Source organism: Pinus tabuliformis, chromosome J (genome assembly GCF_031772625.1).
Source record: "Pinus tabuliformis cultivar Carrire ecotype Pingquan chromosome J, CPIR1, whole genome shotgun sequence".
Classification (NCBI taxonomy): domain Eukaryota; kingdom Viridiplantae; phylum Streptophyta; class Pinopsida; order Pinales; family Pinaceae; genus Pinus; species Pinus tabuliformis.
In genome coordinates, this window is record NC_142295.1 from 1271625290 (window position 1) to 1271630991 (window position 5702).

Sequence of the window (5702 nt, forward strand, 5' to 3'; positions counted from 1 at the left end):
GAATGCAGGTTTAGCTCTTACCTGGTCCAGATGGCACCGAGAATCATCCACAGAATCTCCTAGAATCAGCTAGTGAAAATCAAGGGGGGAAGGTAACTCCAAAGCTCCAAAAAACCAAAGTTCAAATGAAATGGTAAAATTAGGGGTAAAAACCACTTTTAAATTACTTTTCACGTAATTCGAGTAAGGTATTAGTGTTTTAACTCATTTTTCAAGCATGTATTGTTCATTTCTAATCATTTTGATGAAACAATTGAATAGGCAGTACGACCATCGAAAGAACAAAGTGTTAGCGGTGAAATCAAATAATCAATGACCATTATCATTAGTAGTTTTTATGTGAAGTTCAAGCTCGTTAAAAAATAAACCTAAGCAATGAGCAAACGTTCCCCCCAGAGGTTAAGCTCATTAAAAAATGAACCAACCTCTGGTAAATAACCATTGCGAACACATTATCATCAACTTTTTGAGCCCTGGTCATGTTCTTACCATCACTTCCACTCTGTTTTAGCCGATCATTCACCTCCATTTGATTGTTTACCCCTTTTGGGGAACAGCTGCGAAGAATGATTCTGTCAGCCATCCTTGTGACACTGCCGTGATTGAAAAATTAGAATCCTTACCTGGAATCATCTACTACCTGGAAATATCACTCGTTCCTCACGAGGAAAGTCTCCTTTAAGCTCTTTTCATCTGACTCGTAAAATATGAAAATATTGCCGAGTATTTGGCCTCTTCGGCTCGTTAAAGCTACCGAGAGTGTTATCCCTCCTCTATATTTTAATCTTTTTGGACCTGAGGGATTATTACACAAAAAGATCGAGTGCTTGTCTTGCTTGGCTCGTTAAAACTATCGAAAATTCATCCCTTTCGTGATATTTTATACTTTTTTGGACTTAAGGGATTACATGACGAAAAATGATCACTGGAGTTTCCTTTCCGTCCCTTTTCAGACTCTAAAATTGAAAAAGGATCGAGTTTTCTTTGTCGTTAAACTCGTTAAAACCAATAGCAACAAACTTGTACATGCAGACAAGAATGAGTTTCACTGTCGCTAGGCTCATTCAAACATAGCAACGGGTTTGCTTGAAGGGAAAATTATATAACAAGCATATGTTATCCTCCTCAAGCTTGATAAAAATAAAGAGGTACTCATCAGCAATGACTGGGGAAAAATTGGGAAGAAAACTTGAAGAAATTTTATTGGTAGCGAGTCGCTCTTGAACATGACACTTTCTCTCCATCACCATGATTGAGTCGAGTTGGGTTATTCCATTCACCGGTCATATTACCATTGGTCCACTGTACCATCCATCTTTGGGGTTAACGCTACCAATCCATTTCAATGTCATCGATATGTTCAAGAGAATTCGATCAGAGAATTCACCAACCCATCTTGTGTCTCATCTGTTGGAATACCTTTACGCTTCATTCTTTCATGACCGCCACCCTGAACCCTGTATCATCAAATTGTTTTCAGCTCAAAAATTCATTTGCTCCGTTCCATGTCATAGATGTGGGATTCATTAAGGCCCTCCTACTACGGGTCACTTCTTGTCGACATCAGCTCATTATCCAAGAAGTCAACCTACGAACAACCCTTTCAGTACTTTGAAGCTTCCATGCCTCAATGGCAAGTTTCTCACTTTCAGCGATAGGTTTACATCAATTGCCTTCGACTGAGATATTTTGCGTGGTGTTCGATGCCAAGTCTGATTTTCATACCATGTGAATTGTACTGTCATACCTTGAGGGTCATCATCATTATCGATGATTCCTCTTGCGCCTGTTAACATCTTACATCATTGGCTACTAATCAGGTGATGTCTTTCCATGTTCCACTCTAGAACATTTTTCAGATGGATCGACTTGTACTTCAAGTGAAGATTGGAGGAGTTTGAAGACCCTGGATCTAGTTTCATCCATCCGAGCTACAATATATTCAGGAAAATAAAGACATCAAATGTACATCATTACTGCACAGATGATCATCCAAATCAAAGGATGATGACTCTATCAGAATCATCAGTCTGCCACACAGACGGTTGTCTGTCCTATGTACATAAAAATAAATTTATAAAGCTAAGCATGGGAATTCCCGCCTCAGCTACATCATGAAAATGTTATGAATATAATGTATTGTATTGTATCTTATTATAGGTCGCCTTCCAGTTCGAAAAACCTCGGATCCTCATGATAAATCATTTCACCCGCCATCAAAAGATTAACGACCTCATGCTTTAGGGGGCAACTATTATAGACATTTTTGGGCACTGAAACCCCAATCATATATGTCCATAATCCAAGGGCTTCTGAGTCCCTAAAAGTTTTGTTTCATGCCCTAAAGGAACAAGGTCAGCTGATTACATCATCTCCCAAAAGGTCTCCACAGAAAAATGCTCAAAACTGGTCAAAATTGGACCATACAAGTTGCTCAGTGCTAACGGTGCGATGCATCTCACCTCCCCAACGTAAAAGGTGCGATGCATACTAGAAATCCCTTCTGTAGGGTGCGATGGGCGAGAATGGACAAATGGCAGAGACAGTTTGTGAAGTGGATGACCATGGAATCTTCCAGAAACTTCTCCTATGACACTTGCCTCTCTAAATTCGCCCAGGGATGAGTAAGAGATCATCAATCTCCAAGTGGAATCATGAACTATCAGAGAGAAGACACTAATCAAAATCCCAGAAGCTGACTCACCTCCCTGCAATCATCTATATATGGATCCCTCATCCCAGAGATACAGAGGCTAGAATTTTGTATCTTGTAAGGAAGTATTGTTGGTTTCCTGGTGGAATATGATTGTGTTGGGTGATCTAAGCTTTTCATGAGGTGAAGAAGGGCTTTCATGCTGGGAGGATGACGCTGGGTCAGATCAATGGGTTGTAATCCTCTCTTCTAATTTTTACATCAATAAATCTATTCAGGTTTTCCTCCACATTCTTGTATTTCTGATAGTATATGCATTTAAGCGGTCAATATATATCTGGTCCTATATTGTTTATGATTGTAGAACTCTGCACTTTGAAGGTATTATGCTGCTTTGACATTACAGGTACTCTTTGAAGTAGAGTGGTCAAGGGAGAAGCAACAAAGACCAATCAGTGAGGAGAAGGAACAAGAAAATAACCGAGCGAAAGATCGAGGTTGGTATTCTTTGATGCTCTCCTATCTACTTCTCATAAAGGAAAACGAAAGTAACTTTAATCTGTTTGTTTCTAAGATAGCTACCCATCTTAGTGGGACTAGCAGCTCTGCATAAACACTAGATTTCCCTATAACACAGAGTTAGAAAGAAAATGATATGTATATAAAGAGGAACTAGTGTATTTAATCCTTAAAACATTGCATGCTCCGCATGGAGCACTGTTGTTCACACCTTTTCCAATCTCCCATTCCCCTCCTAAAAAATTCTTCCTTTCTCTAATCTCCACTGTAGGAAAAGAAAGGCGATGGATATCATGAATGAGGAAATGGAAAAATGGAGGAGGAAAGTGTGCCCAATGGTGTCCCCTATGTAGGCTGTAAATTTTTAAGGAAGAAGTGCATTGGTTTCATTTTAGTCGGACCAATTTTTACTTCCTAGTAGCTCGTTTTGAACAAAATCTTATGAGCCTCCAATTTCTTTAAGCTTGCGTTGTGTATCCAACATCGTAATATCTTTTATTTTCAGAAATGTAGACATGAGAATGAAGATTCATCATTGAAAGAGGAAAGACACCAAATAAATATATATACATTTGGAATATTTCTCGATTTGTGCATGTTATCATTACCCAAGGGCCACACTAATTTTCTTTGTATCTTTCAAATTTTATGAAATGTCTCCCAAAAAACCAAATGAAATTCTATATATATAAATAAAAATTATCTTGATTGCCACCCAGCTTGTGGACATATGATCTTTCATAATTGTTGGTAGTCCACTGCAAGAGTTTTGCAATGGACAGATTGTTTCTTCCACTCTGGGGATAGAATCTGGCGTAGAGAAGGACTGAGGAAAACACAAATTATTTAATTTTAATATGGTTAGGATTGGTAAATATTTTAAATTAATATATATATCTATATATATTATTTTAATAATGAAAAGAATCCAACAAGTATCATATATTGAAAAAAAAGTGTTTATATAGATCTAGAATGTTTATAAGACAAAACAAAGAGTTGTAATAACATTATTTTTCGTTTTGTAGACAATACAAATATTGCATGAGATCTGATCTACATGAAGAATATTGTACGCATGAGATATTTGAAAAAAAAGTAAAATATAGTCTTTACCTATCATCTAATATCAACATTAAAGATAAAAAGTATATGTTAATTAAACTCAAGAGATCAAGATATAGCTAGTGCTTTCTAAAGCATCCTCAAAGTAAAGAAATATTTAATAGTGATTAGGCCACTAGGTTTTGTCACTTGTAGGTATTCTTATCACTCAGAATTTTCTCTAGAAGTTATAAGAAGAAAGAAAATGACCGAGGTAACCACAAACAAACTTTTAGGCTTAGGCTCTAGCCAACCTAAGTCTAGAGAGGGCCCTCTCTATATGATTTAGCCTCGTTCGCTCGGATATTAGGCTAGTTCTTAAGGTTCAAGGGGTTTTTTATTTGTTTTGAAGATTGGGTGGTGGGGTTCCTGAAATAGATGGATAGAATAATGTCTTTATACCATTGGGCATATGGAGTCAAAAGAAGGGAAACAGAACTAGATTAACTCAATAAAGGGAATGTTCAAAGTGCAAGATAGCATAGTAGAGTGTAGGTCTTTAGGCCAGAGGGATGGAAATGGTTTTAACCATGGTGAGAGAGAAATTAAGAATTCTTAGACCGGGATTGAAATGAAGAACAAGGGGGTAATCAGAAACAAAGGGAAATTAATGATCCTTTGTTATAGATTAAAAGAAACAACATAACTAAAGAGAAATTAAGAGTTACTTAAACTAGATTATTTGTAGCAAACATAGATTTGCCTAATTGTTTTAACAAACTGTACTTAAACAAATTATGAAACAATATTCCAATAATGGCATTCAGATTTACATCAACAATATGAAAAAATTTAAGAGATAACAGCAACGTGAGAAAATACTTGTCTACACCTTTCTCTCCACATGAATCCTATGAAATATCTAGTCTTTATTCACCAATCCAGCTTGCTCGATCAGTCAATGCTCCATTAGCTTTTATAGTCTTTCGATCAAGAAGTCTAAAGAAATGTCTAATAATCCACACCTACATACCTCGATTTTTGAAGTATTTATACTAAGGTGTTATTACAAATATCTCAAACTGATTTGAGATTTAATCTAGGAATTACAAATATCTTCTCGCAGGAAGATAGAGGCAGCTAATGAACGACTTTCATGTTGTCCCTTTTATTATGGTATTGCTAGCTATTATGGTTTGTTTTAGATCTTTATGCTCTTTATGTTTGAATTTGTCACGCTGGAGACATTAGTTACTTTTGTCTTTCATTCGACACTATGTGCCACTGATACTCTTTCACTCTGATGACCTATTTTTATCCTTTTTATGTTATTCCTTCTTACTGTTCAATTTAACGTTTTCCTGTACATTTCAACAGTAAATTCTATTTTTTTTATGTGAATCAACATTGGGATGTGGATTTTGATTAAGTTTCAGAATGTTTCATCTTTTGTCTTCTAGCTGCATCTTCGGTCTGGTTCCTCTGT

The 5702-nt window shown here is 36.5% G+C and overlaps 1 non-coding gene across 1 annotated transcript; it reads right to left on the reverse strand.

Annotated features, from left to right (window-relative positions):
* Positions 1-3738: 3738 nt before the first annotated feature.
* On the reverse strand, positions 3739-3841 carry LOC149231885 (U6 spliceosomal RNA). Its single transcript, XR_016248596.1, has one exon. It is a non-coding gene; the product is annotated as a U6 spliceosomal RNA (small nuclear RNA).
* Positions 3842-5702: the final 1861 nt, after the last annotated feature.